The sequence below is a fragment of the Engystomops pustulosus genome, chromosome 5, assembly GCF_040894005.1.
Source record: "Engystomops pustulosus chromosome 5, aEngPut4.maternal, whole genome shotgun sequence".
Classification (NCBI taxonomy): Eukaryota; Metazoa; Chordata; class Amphibia; order Anura; family Leptodactylidae; genus Engystomops; species Engystomops pustulosus.
In genome coordinates, this window is record NC_092415.1 from 174,635,457 (window position 1) to 174,650,646 (window position 15,190).

Genomic DNA, 15,190 nt, shown 5'->3' on the forward strand with positions numbered 1-15,190 from the left:
GTGGCACATAAAAATAGCAAAATAAAGGACTGTGACTTAATGGTTAGCATTACAGCCTTGCAGCACTAGGGACCTTGGTTCAAGTCCAAGGGTCAACATCTGCAAAGAGTTTGTATGTTCTTTCCTTGTTTGTGTGGGTTTCCTCCGGGTCCTCCGGTTTCCTCCCACACTCCAAAACATACTGGTAGGTTGATCAGACAGGGACTGATTTGGCAAAAAGCTCTGTGCAGTGCTGCATAATCTGTATGCGCTATATAAATAAAGAATTATTATTATGAAGAAATTACTACTACAAATAATTATATAACTTTAATAATAATAATAATACGCTGTTGTTATTATTATTATTATTACTACATTTTTTTCATTATAGAGTAATCTAAAGTCTCACGAGTTCTCAATGGAGAATTCACAGTGCACTCATTGAAAACACTTGGCAGTACATACAAAAGGAAGGAGCCACAATTGATCCTCCCAATGTCCTCATCCAAGTCACTGGCTGATATATTAGGCACCACAGGAAGGGAGTACCTTGTACAACTAAGCAGGACATGTGTTAATGCCATCTCATGTATTGTTTATGTGTGTCTCCTCTAAGATCTGAAGAAGATCTGTGAACTACAGACGCAATAGAAGGAACTATCCAAACACATTCGATGGTGTACCTGAATTAAACACGTATAAGTGGAAAGGGCAAAAACTAAAAACTTATGTAAACTTTCTTCTTCTAAGCTAAAATTAAGTTTTGTATCTAAATGAAGCAGTTAATTTGCGTTAAAGGGGTGCTCATACCCCCCAATTACACAGCTGTAATGGGTAAACTGGACAGCAAGTGTTCAATCTTCATATATAAGATCCATCTTTAATTAGAAGTGGCAAATGATATGAAGCGGACAGGTTAGCTTGTAAAATATATGAATGACCATTATATTTTACCAGATCTGCCCTACATTGCTTGAGGGATACAGATGGACTTCCATTACTGATGTGTTGCATATGTTTGCAAATGCTAATATGTTCTTTCTTATGTATAAGGTTAGTTTAAGTGCCTAAGACATTCACTGGCTTCAAAAGGAGACACCAGTGGAAGCAGCAATCTGTACATAGGGTCATTCATTCTCAGACAATTCATAGGGTCAGGCTCCTGAGAAAGCTCCATCCTGGACAATGGTGCTCTTGATCTCCACAGCTGGAAGCTGAATGGAAAGATAAGGGGGAGATCAGTAAAAGAGTACAGGGTGTTTATAGCCATTTAGGGATAAAAGGCAGAAGTACACCTTGATAGGGGAAGGAGTTAAAGCAACCTGCCAGGCAGAAACCATCATTGGACTAAACATGTGCCCCAAACAATTAACATACCTGGTGCCTTTCATTCTGTTTCAGGTGATTTATTTGTCTTCTCTGTCTGGTCTCACCTAAAATGTCCAGGGTTAGATAAGGACTGCTATGGGCTCTGTGCTGTAGGAATATAATAGCCCCTACAAGTCTGGAATCCCTTCCTACATATGGTACTAGAATCAGGCTCCTTGGGGAATGGAAGATGCGTCCCCTCTGCCTACTTTCAGTCTCTGCTTGCAGAACGTTTGGAGGACCTTCAAAAGTTCTGAAATGGCTCTTGTGTACAGGTATATTAAAAGCATAAGAGCAGAAGTACCAGGATTTCATGTCTAATGGTTCATCTCAGTTTATTTTGTGGGTTGTTTGGATGGCCATTGGCCCCCTGGAATCTTGGACCCTAAGCTACCACCCAAACCACCTATATCAGTGGTGGCGAACCTATGGCACTGGTGCCAGAGGCGGCACTCGGAGCCCTCTCTGTTGGCACCCAGGACAGAATAAAGTTCACCAGACAGAACTACAGAACTCAGAGAATCTGCCTGCAGAACCTTCCTACAATGATGGATGCATTTGCCCTCCTCCTTTCAACTGCGTTGGTGTCCTTGGGAGGCTGAAGGATTGAAGGTTGTCAATGAACAAGGAGAAACACATTACTTCTTAAATTGCTGTGCTGGCACTTTGCAATAAATAAGTGACTTTTGGTTGAAGTTTGGGCACTGAGGCTCAAAAAGGTTCGCCAACACTGACCTATATTATAATCCACTACTGAAAATGGCCACAAACTTCTATAAGTAAGTCACGGAATTTTCCTGTCAATTTCTCCTTTTGCTCCATAACATGCCATCTTCTGATAGGAAACTATTTACAACCTGTTCTGCTCCTCCTGCTCTATACCATGCTCCCTGCAGATAGGGCACAATGTACAATCTGCTTTAAGGTGATAGGACACAATGTGAAATTTGCACTGTTCGTCCTCTTCTATAACATGCTGCCTGCAGATAGAACACTATGGCCCACATTTACTGAGAACAGTGCAGTGTGTACTGTTTAGTGTGCAGGGGGTGCCAGATTCAGGATTTTTAGTGATTCTTCATGAATCTGGTGCTTCCTGCACCTGTGACACATAACGGTCGTGTGCGACACAAATGTGCTGCAGACTCTTCTTAAATACATGTGCAATCAGTTTGCACTGAAAGAATGTGCAAAGTCTGACAGAAAACTGGTCCAAAGCCCTTAGTAATTGTGCCCCTATGTACAGTCTGCTGAGCTCCTCCTGTTCTATAACACACTGCCTGCAGATAGAACACTGTTTACAATATGCTCAGCTCCACCTGTTCTATAACATGCTGCCTGCAGATAGGAAACTATGTACAATATGCTCAGCTCCACCTGTTCTATAACATGCTGCCTGCAGATAGGAAACTAAGTACAATCTGCTCAGCTCCTCCTGTTCTATAACATGCTGCCTGCAGATAGAACACTGTTTACAATATGCTCAGCTCCACCTGTTCTATAACATGCTGCCTGCAGATAGGACACTGTGTACAATATGCTCAGCTTCTCCTGTTCTATAACATGCTGCCTGCAGATAGGACACTATGTACAATCTGATCAGTTCCTCCCGCTCTATAACATGCTTCTTGTAGATAGGACACTATGTACAGTCTGCTCAGCTCCTCCTATTCTATAACACGCTGCCTGCAGATAGGGCACTATGTACAATCTGCACAGCTCCTCCTGCTCTATAACACGCTGCCTATGTACAATCGGCTCAGATCCTCTACATTTATTACATGCTGCCTACACATAGGACATTATGTACAATCTGTTCTACTTAGTTTCTACTGCTCTATAATATGCTGCTATGCTGTAGCCCTCCCTTTAACATTTTCAGTCATGTGACTTTCTCATTTCTTCTCCAGCCATTTCCACTGAGCTGTGAGAAGCTGGAGGAAGTCTGAATACAGAATCAGAGAGTAACAAAGAACCACACTTACTAAACAACTTCTCTTTAATTAGAAACAGAAAGTGTTATGAGTCACTTCTTAAAACACTGCCACATTTTTATTGCCTTTCAAATAAAGGAGCCGCTCACAATGATTTAGTGAATGTTTGCAATCTTTGCGGGATTTTGCATACACATAACAGATTGCAGCTAATGTTTAATCAGAAACTATTGTGCGGTTATAAAAATACACTACTGGATGTATGTCCTGCAGGAGGGAACAGCAAGCGCCTCTGTGTGTGTATATGCCTCACATGTGATCTTACAGAATGAAGACGGTACAACACTGGTAACATATGGGGGTTTTGGCGGGGCTTGAGATAACACTGTCATCTCCACTGGATAAATCAGAAAAAATGCATGAACCTTCACCCTGGGCGTGTAATATGCTAAGATGGAAAGAATGTATATGTGGAGAAAAAAAAAAAAAATTTCGTCAAACAAAAATTTTTATTGAACACGAATGTGCCGATATTTTGCAATGATTTTTGAAGACTACTCTAAGGGATAAATACCATAAGGCTTATGCATTAAATGGGTTTTTTTACTATTACAGGATAAGTGGTGATATGTGTTTGATTACGGGGATCCAACCACTACGACCTCTACCAATCACGAGAACAGGAACCTTGTTCTTGATTTAAAGGGGGTTCCCCACTTTCGGCAAATAATTGTTATTGTTTGTGTAATGAAAAATTTTTTACAGTTTTTCCAATACACTTTGTGCATTAATTCGGCAAGGTTTACTAGATCTCCGCTTGCTGTCATTCCATCGGAAACTTCATTGTTTACTTCCTGTGGATAGAAACCGATCCCTGATCATGTGATGTCACACAGATGCACGGCTCGACATCACATGACCATGGACCATTTTTTATCCCCAAGAAGTTAAAAAATTTCAGTATGACAGCAAGCAGAGATCTAGAAAACAATGAAGAATTGATACAGAAAGTATATTAAATAAATGCATAACTTTTTATTACACAAACAATATCAATAATTTGTGGTCAACTTTAATTGTGAGATGGTCAAGACTGAGCATTACTCCCGTATACCAATGCCACCCTCTGACCTCTGGGACAGCGATGTCCCGCATCCCCATAGTGCCAGACAGGTACATGCTCTCTTGCTTAATTTCTATTTGGTGCCTGTATGAAGAGCTACCAGGCCGCTGTTCTTGTAATGGCTCAGGTTCCCAGCATTCGCTCCACCTATTTAGTTTTTCGTAGCTCCCAGGGGGTGGTGGTATCAATGTAACTCTGTGGGATATCTTGGTGCCACATGAATAAAGGAAATATGCAAATAAAAAATATAGTAATGAAAAATTGGAAAGTCAATGGACTCCTTAGTATTACTAGATTATCGGCAGAACACAAGCGAGTAACCTCAGCATTAACACAGTAGCAATTGAGAGGAAGACTCCGTTTCAGTTTCTATGTAATTTTCAGAGGTTGAAGGAGAAAATTGCTATAGGCGAAGAACCACACAAATCCTCTCCTCCCACCTTGTATGGTGTAACTTGTTACCTACCTACTGATTTCCTGCACCGATTTTGGATTGTAGATTCAGGCTGAATTGGTACCTTTAGACTGCTGTCTGCCTTCCCTAGTCATAAAGAGGCCATGTGCTATTGTTATGTTATCACAGTGATTGAATGTAATTAACATGAATGGCTCGTCTGCTGCTCCCATAATGACATTTACTAGGAAAAACAAACAATTGCACTACAAGTAGGGTTCACTGCTATTCCAACCAAATCTGCTACCTGAAATGAATAAAGGATACAATAAGCATAAAACCTCAAGTGAAACTGCAGTCTAAATACTTAATAGAAAGACAATAAACAAGAGCCAACCAATGCACATACAGCTAGCCATAGACGAGCGAGAGCCGGCCACTGAAGCATCATAGACACCCTGGCACCATGGATTGGATTCAGAAAGTTCGGCTTAAAGCAACACGTATTGACATATATTGTGCAATCACAGAATTATAATTTTTCTTTAATGAGGTTTCTACAGGATTTTCCGGAGAAAAAATGTCAATAATATAAAATAAAAAAGTTATAATTTCATACCAGTTACAGTAAATCACTTACCTGTCAGGTATGATGTCAGGAGTTCCTGCTTTTTGTTACTGTAATGATAATAATCTTTATTTACAAAGCGATATCATATTTGGCAGTGCTTTACAAATCATAGGGGACATATACAAATATAATATTACATTACAGAGTACAAACAGTCAGATAGGACAATAGGAGTGAGGGCCCTGTTCACAAGAGCTTACAGTCTATGAAGATGAGGGGGACACAAGAGCTTACAGTTTAAGAGGGGGTGTCCATCTGTGGCAGTCACAGTTTAGAGTCTGAGCAATCGCTCTGGCCTCGGCTCCCTATTGCAGCTTTTAGCTGAATCAGAGCTGTCCTGCTGCTGGACATTTTATTAATGTGTAGAGGCTGCTGCCAGTTTATTAATGAGTGGAGGCTGCTGCCAGGCATTTATTAACGAGTGGAGGATGCTACCGGGCATTTATTAATGAGTGGAGGCTGCTGCTGGACATTTTATTAATGAGTGGAGGCTGCTGCCGGAAATTTTATTAGTGAGTGGAGGCTGCTGCCAGTTTATTAATGAGTGGAGGCTGCTGCCAGTTTATAAATGAGTGGAGGCTGCTGCCAGGCATTTATTAACGAGTGGAGGTTGCTGCCAGTTTATTAATGAGTGGAGGCTGCCGCCAGTTTATTAATGAGTGGAGGCTGCTGCCAGTTTTTTAATGAGTGGAGGCTGCTGCCAAGCATTTATTAACGAGTAGAGGCTGCTGCCAGTTTATTAATGAGTGGAGGCTGCTGCCAGTTTATAAATGAGTGGAGGCTGCTGCCAGGCATTTATTAACGAGTGGAGGTTGCTGACAGTTTATTAATGAGTGGAGGCTGCCGCCAGTTTATTAATGAGTGGAGGCTGCTGCCAGTTTATTAATGAGTGGAGGCTTCTGCCAGTTTATAAATGAGTGGAGGCTGCTGCCAGGCATTTATTAACGAGTGGAGGCTGCTGCCAGTTTATTAATGAGTGGAGGCTGCTGCCGGGCATTTATTAACGAGTGGAGGATGCTACCGGGCATTTATTAATGAGTGGAGGCTGCTGCTGGACATTTTATTAATGAGTGGAGGCTGCTGCCGGAAATTTTATTAATGAGTGGAGGCTGCTGCCAGTTTATTAATGAGTGGAGGCTGCTGCCAGTTTATAAATGAGTGGAGGCTGCTGCCAGGCATTTATTAACGAGTGGAGGTTGCTGCCAGTTTATTAATGAGTGGAGGCTGCCGCCAGTTTATTAATGAGTGGAGGCTGCTGCCAGTTTTTTAATGAGTGGAGGCTGCTGCCAGGCATTTATTAACGAGTGGAGGCTGCTGCCAGTTTATTAATGAGTGGAGGCTGCTGCCAGTTTATAAATGAGTGGAGGCTGCTGCCAGGCATTTATTAACGAGTGGAGGTTGCTGCCAGTTTATTAATGAGTGGAGGCTGCCGCCAGTTTATTAATGAGTGGAGGCTGCTGCCAGTTTATTAATGAGTGGAGGCTTCTGCCAGTTTATAAATGAGTGGAGGCTGCTGCCAGGCATTTATTAACGAGTGGAGGCTGCTGCCAGTTTATTAATGAGTGGAGGCTGCTGCCGGGCATTTATTAACAAGTGGAAGCGGTTGCCAGTTTACTATTGAGTGAAGGCTTCTGCTGGACATTTTATTAATGCATGGAGGCTGCTGGAGACTACGAATACGGTGTATGAGTATGGTACTGTGAGTATACCTCGGTGTAGCATATATGTATAGTTTCAAGTGTAATGTGTGGGTTTGAGGTGGAAGCGTGATTTAAATATATGTGGGCCTCGATCCAAAGTTTGAATTGGGGCCGACTGGTGCCTTGTAATGTTTTTACTTGAAAAACAAATGAACTATTTCCATATCATATGTATTTATCATAGCTTGCCTCTAGCAAACTCACACATTGACAATAATACCTAGATAATGTTAATTATGAGCAAGAAGACAAGGTGGAAACGTGGAAAAGCTAATTATCATCTAATTCACAGAATAACGACAACACTATATTCTGAGTTGTGATTATAGAAAAAACAGAACAGCTAAGGTAAGGTTCATATGTTCTTGATGTAGAAGAGACGTAATTATAACTTGTCATTATATTAAGTGTTTTTGATAAAAACCTACAAATTGCCATTCATTCCTCTTCTGAGACTATTAATGACCATTAAATGTAACACCATAGTCACACCTCATCTTAATTGAATGAACATTACAATACGCCCTCTGGTTTCATCGTGAAGATGTGGTTTCTGTCATGTAAAATATTTCAGTATTGTAACTGAAAGTTAGAGTTGATACCCATCCTGTAGAAAGGGATGATGCTATTATCCAGATCTGTGTATACCTGCAGTAACTACGTAATCTGATGTTATTGTCCCCAAAAAATACCCCACCCAAAATAAACAAAGCCTCTGTTATTTGTTTTTTATATATGCTGATGAGATGTTTTTTGTGAACACACAACATCCACCCCAGCAGCAGCTATTCAGTTGCTAATAGCGATGACCACTCTCACAGGTCTTCTCCTTGTACTAACATCTATTCATGGTGATATAACCTTGTGTAGAGTCTGATCATTTTATTCTGTGGAATTACATGAATTTCCCATAGACAGTGTATGTGTGATCTATAGGCTTGGGTCATAAATTTGTAATGGATTTTAGTTAACGCCTATCTCCCCCCACCCCACCCCCCCATACACATGCTTACTCCGCTTGGCAATGCGTGTATATGTTAATATGTTATCAATAGGGAGAGGTGAGCTCACCCACAGCCATATTCCTTAGGCCCAGTTCACACCATTCTGTTTATACTGTTCTGCTATTTTTTTCTGTCACTAAAATATTGTGGAAAACTAACAGATCCATGATTTATTCCAATGTCCATCTGAATTACTTCCATTATCTCTTCCGTTACTTGAGACAGAAAAAAAATAGCCCTGCAGCTTCCATCCAATTTTTCTCTCAAATAACGGCAGCAGTAATGGAAATAATACAAAGTGACATGAAAGGAAGCCATTAAAAGTGTACAGGCAGTCCCCAGGTTACATATAAGATAGGTTCTGTAGGTTTGTTCTTAAGTCAAATTTGTATGTAAGTTGGAACTGTATATTTTATCATTGTAAACCAAGCCAGAATTCTGTGACAAAACTCTTGGAATTTAGAAACATTGGATTGTCATAAGAACCAGGATTAATAATAAAGCTTAACTTTTATAGGTGGTTATTGTAGCCTAAGGCTAAAGAACAGTAAATTACATCCAGGGGTCCGTTTGTGACTAGGGGTCGTCTGTAAGTCGGGGACCGCCTGTTTTGGAAGCAATGGACATTTTACCTGATCTGTTAGACTTCTGTTATTACAGCATTTTGAAATTGAGAATCATTAAGATAAGTCAATCATCTAATGTTGTGTATGGGTTAGGGGGAATCCTGAGTATGTGGTTAGGAGAGATGCTTGTTTTTGCAGTGAAAAAAATGTGCATGTCCAAAAGATGGTACATGTCCATAAATGACACAATTATGGACATGCAACTTTTTATGCACAAAAACGAGCACAACAAACTTGTCAAAGATATGATAAACCCCCCTAGTATATACTACTAAGGGAGCACCGGAAATTGTGGAGCACTCGCCCATTTACTATGAGAGTGCCTGAGATAGCCGAGCGTTCGCCAATTCTCAGTGGTCCCATAGAACTGCATAGAGCAGCAGGACATATGCTTGACCTGCTGCTTCATACAACTAGTGGGAAGAGGACTCCCGTTCTCGTGATTGGTGGGGGTCCCAGCAGTTGGACCCCCACCAATACATTTGTTATTCTCTATCCTATAATAGTCAAACCAGGGACAAACCCTTTACTGTGGAATAGGTGAGAAACTTTTACACAGTTACTCATGAAAGTCACATACCTTGCACTATAGTGGCAGCTCCTCGCCCTTTAATAGTGACAACTTCCCACTTTTTGTCCCAGTATTACTTCCCTGAGCAGTAATATAATCTTATTCACTGACCTGTAACAAAAGACATAATTACAGGATATTTCTGTCCAACACCAATGTTTTCAGAATCCCTTGAAAATGTTCCCATCAGAAAAGAATATCAGAACAGAGAGAGTTAGAATATAATATACATATAGAGTATTAGTATGTGCTGAGCCTCTTCACTGACTTTAACTTGTAACTGCTTACATTACACTAAAATGTTCTGTGCAGGGGGTAATGGAGGTGCACATATTTATAACACAAGCCGAGTAATGGGTTATCAGTTTTTGCATGTGTATGTGTGTAGCAATACTTACTATATCACAGTTCACAGATAAGTTTGCCTAAAAACCACATAAACAGCTGCAGATTCATCATAACTTGCTTCTTCCAGCACTTTATTTGGTTTGTAGGTGACGTGAGATAATCTGCTTCCTTCTTTAGCATTATTATTATTATGTATTACTTTAATATGCATTGATTTAAAACATGTTTTATTTAAATCTTTATATGTTTTTACTATATTGTTTCAATGTATTCAATAATATTGGAAATCTAGAAATGAGTAAACATTTATCACAAATATTTAGAGCTATATTACATCAGCCTATAATATAATATAGCTGTCTGAAAGTGGTCTACCCTAACATGTCCATAGACAAGTTAATTTCAATGATAAGCCTATACTTAACATAAGATTAGGCTCATGCTATATGATGACCATGGTCCACAAGTGTCATGAGCATAGGATGTATAGGAAAACCCAAAAGTTGTGGTGCAATCTCTGAAATCCTGCAAATTTCTCTGTGACTCACTAGTAATTTCTGGTCACTATAGGGACCTAATGTCAGATCAAAATGACTCACCACCAATATAATATTGAAGGCCTATTCTAAGGCCCCTTTCACACTTGCGTTTTTCATGCGCGTTTTCTGCGCGTGCTTTAGACGCATTGCACTCTGACCCATTGTAATCAATGGGCCTTTTCAGACTTGCATTTTTTTTCACGCACACACGCGCGTTTTTTTTAACGGGCGTTTAAATCTCAACATGCTCTACTTTTGCAAGTCACGCGCATGAAAAACGCACCATACAAGTCTATGGAGATGCATCAAAAACGCATTGCACTCTGAGACACTTGCAAGTGCAATGCGTTTTTCACGCAGCAATTGCCATAGAAAAGATAGAGTTCAGTCCTGAGTCCTTTCACGCGCAGAAAACGCGCGTGAAAAACGCGTTGAAATTGCATTGAAAACGCGCATGAAAAACTGAGACACTGAATAAACACTGACTGAAAACTGATTGCACTCTGATGCAAACTCTGACGTGAAATGCAACGCAAGTGTGGAAGGGGCCTAAGGTTAAACCATGAATATCTTGATCACAGAAAATCCTTTAAAATTAGAGCCACTAAGAAATTAGTATAACTTCACCTTTATTTACTTAAAGAGGTTTTTTCACAAATAGGGAAACCCCCCTAGAACACATAAAACCTAACCCCTTCCTGTGTCTCTTTGGTATTTGAAGTTGCAATGACCAAAAGTTTTGGGGGGGTCAAGGAACCGGCTAATTCCAATGAGTGGCCTTCTTGGACACAGGATGTCATCTCCGTTTTCCAAGGAACTTCACTATCTTGTGTTGTCCTATGGTCCACAAAGGCCAGTCTTTGGATAAAGCGGGTCCCCTGAACCCCCCAGAACATATGCTCTGACGCAGGGCCCCAAATCGTACAGACAGGAACAACACAGGAACAGGGAGCTGGAGTCATTTTGTGTAAATTTCATTTAACGTATGATCCTATTTTTTAAGCCACTTTTCAAATTTGCTAATTTGCATACAATGGCAGCTATTGCCTGCTGTGCAGGTCAATCACTTTCTGTACTGCTTATTATATTAGGGCAGGTTCTGGTATCATTTCTAGACTCTGATTATATACGTATGAGCACAACAGCCACTATGGGGTAATGGGTCTGGCACTGTAGGGTGGTGAGTTACATATCCAAGTTCTGCCCCAGTATGGTTAACTTTAGAGGTGACCAATGTGAACAAGTCTCTACTAGTTCACAGCAGGTCCCTCTTCTACTCTCCTCCTTCTCACTGATATCAGGAATGTTTATTTACGCAACCAGGTAGTAGCTGAACTTTGACAATGGTGTATTTATATGTAAATGACATGTCCCATACAATGTGCATAGTTTACTGTAAAAACTCGTCTATAAGGCTGTAAATATTGTGTAAAGATGGTACATACCCTGCTATAGATTAATGTCACCAGTTACCACATCAAAAAGATTTGTCTACCAGATTATGTCAGATGATTCCCTATAAAAACACTGGGGGGATCGTATTGCTATGTGTGCATTTAATTTACATTGCTTTTTTATTTAAAAAAAAAAAAAGCACAAGTTTTTAATATTTTGTGAAAACTATTCTCCGAGGTATTTGTGATGCCTACGGCTACTGATAAAGTATAAATTTGCACAAAAAATAACTTGATAGTTAAAAAGGCACAATAATAAATTGCTCTTTCATACATAATATTTAGATTTCAACAACAACAAAAAACTACCCGTGAATCAGAGTGGCAAACTACACTACATAAATAAGACATCAAGAGACATCAATACAGGTGGTCCCCTACTTAAGAACACCCCTAGTTACAAACAGACCTCTGATAATTGGTAATTTACTGTACTTAAGCCCTAGGCTACAATAATCAGCTGTAACAGTTATCACAGGCGTCTGTAATGAAGCTTTACTGTTAATCCTGGTTCTTATGACAACCCAACAATTTTAAAATCCAATTATTTTAAAATGTTGGCTGGGGTTACAATTATAAAATATATAGTTCCAGTTTACGTACAAATTCAACTTAAGAACAAACCTACAGACCCTATCTTGTACATAACCCGGGGACTGCCTGTTCTAAACTAATTCAAAATGGTGCAAAACAAGACAACTTTTTCACGCAAATAGAAATTTACATCATTGGAAAGGTTGTGCCAAGTTTGAAAGTTATTCTTCTCCACAGCATAGTGGATAACAAGCCGATCGGTGAGAGTTTGACTGCTGGGACCCTCACCAATTAGAAGAACTGACACCCACCACTCCTGAAAACGGGGGTCTCATACACACTATTGAGCTGTTTATGTGTCCTGCCATTCTGTAGTTTGGGAATACATAAGGCTTGGCTATCTCCAGCACACACATAGTCAGGGAATGAAAAATCACTCAACACCAACTAACCCAAAATGTTTAATCCTATAAAATGATTTTCGGGTAGACAACTTTAATTACCTTGGTAAGGATAGATGACTTAATAGAAACTCGTTATCATTCTGTGAATAGATCAAGCTCAGTCAATTCGTTTTCACTTGTGATACATAATAAGATTACATTCAGAATCATCAAGATGGTCTACACAACAAGGGCACAGAACCATCAAGGTTGTATGTTCTAGGGATGACAAGATTGTGAGATGCTATCACATCACTTCTGACAAACAATGCTTCACTCTTTTACTTGCCTTTTGAAATGCTAAGGATCAGTCCAGGCAAATACACCTGGAGGAAAAGGTATTGTTAACTTTGTGAGTGAATTAACACCCATCCCCCGACTTGTCCTATGACTTTCCCCACACAGGCAATGGACCTAATTTGCATTTGAGAAGAGCTTAAGCTGTGGTTATTACATTGGTGGCCAATAAACATTTTTCTCTTTGCCTTTCTTGCTTTTCTTTGCCTTTTTAGTAAAAACTGGTTAGTAAAAAGAGCATGTTTTTTTAGCACATTAGGATTGGATTGGACACTGTAATAAGATGTATCAAAAGTATTAAATCTTAGAGAATCTTTTGTAAAGTTAACAGAGCTGTACTGCATTAGGAAGGTATGGATAGGGGATAACAAGGTGATCGATGATGTTCCTACTACTGGGTCCCCCCACCAATGAAGAGAATGGCGCCCCCGGAATGCGGACCCGTCCTTGCTATCCAAGTCCCTCACCGGTCACTCTTGCTATTATAGGGGTTTTCTGGGACTGAAAGTTTCTTGTGACAGAGAATAGAACCTTTTTTTTTGTCTGTAGGTCATTGATAGTACATCAATGCCACTGCAGCCAAATTTATATGCATTTTGTTCATCTCCAAAAATAAACCTCTAAATTCCGAGCCACCAACTTTTTTATTTCTTATACAAATTTTTGGTAAATACTATAGTGGATAAATAATATACTTCAAAAGTTAATCTAAACAGATGGGACAACATTTTTACATAAATCTTAAACTCATTGCCCACGAATGAGTATGGTCCGAGAAACTCACTCTGAGATTTCAAGAAAAACATGTACAAATAAGGAGGAAGATGATGGATGTCTGATGTTCAACTGACTTTTTGCCAGAACCCTTCTTCTATTTATGTATGATAGAAGTGATTCTTCAACATTATACCCTGTTGCCCATGAGTGAGTTTGTTCGCTCAGTGCAATTGCAAGATTTATCGGAGTGAACCTAGAACTACTAAACTGGACTCAGAATTTCTGTTCAGTTCAATGATTCTAGGTTTGGTCTGGTAAATCTGGCAAGTTTGTCAGACCAATAGTTTGCTTTAGAGTCTATTAAAACTTCTCAAGCCTTCAAAGACCCAGTTCTCACCTGACTGATACTTTGGGTCTTACAATGAAGACATTTATGTATGGCCATAAACAGACCGAAGACTTTGGATAGTTCTCACAACTATCAACACATTAGAACTGGTCATATCATGTGATGTGAGATACCCTAGCACCTGAGCCACATTTTTAAAGCATTTGCACCAGTTTTCTGTCTGAAAAGAATGTGCAAACTGCTGGCACATGTATATATAAAGCGTCTGCGCCAGTTTTGTGTAGCGGCTGCACTGTGTCCTAAAGGGGCTGTTACTGCTTAGTCAGAGTTTGCGGCACATTTATTACTGACGCGTGCCACAATTCTGAAGCATGCCAAAAAGATGGTGCACACTTCCCGAGCAGTGCAGGGGGGAGTCAAATTCACAAAGACCAATGCACCAATTTTGATTAATCTGGAACTGTACTAAGTGCAGTTTGCCTGTGGAGTGTGCAGGGTGCGGTCTTCATAAATCTGGCGCCCCCCGCACTGTTTTGGAAGTGTGCACCATTTTTTCGGGCACCAACTCTGACTAAGCAGTAACAGCTCCGTTAGGTGCACATTTTTTTTATCTTGTGGGGCACAGTGGAGCCCTGACACAAAACTGGCACAAACGCTTTAATAAATGTGGCCACTGTCTGCAAAACTGCATGGGACATTAGCCGAGTGTTGAGTAAAAAAGCAGCTAGAAAATACACGTTGTGTATTTGGTCATATTTAGAAAGGCTTATAGGGCTTATAACATGTTAAAAAGCAAACAAAACAGGAATTGGTGACTTCTCAGTTATTGTTGAGGTGAAGGAGACAAGCACAAGATACAGATTAACTAATACTATTGTGTTGATCAGACGGTGACAAGCCGGGGACACTAGATAAGAGACATTGTACACAGCTAAGGCAAACACCCACACACAAATTCCAACTAGGACCTAACTCCAGGAGGAGGGTGCAAGTCACCCCAAATACATAAGCAATGACCACATTAATAAGTGGGCAAAAAATTAATCTGACGTGTATCAGTTGACCCCATCACGCTTGATAGAAACCGCTAACCATCTTTGGGAGCCTCCTGACTCTCCAACTATACCGCATATTAAAGGTTAGAATGAAACAGCAGCTGGGGGTGCAGGTGTTTTA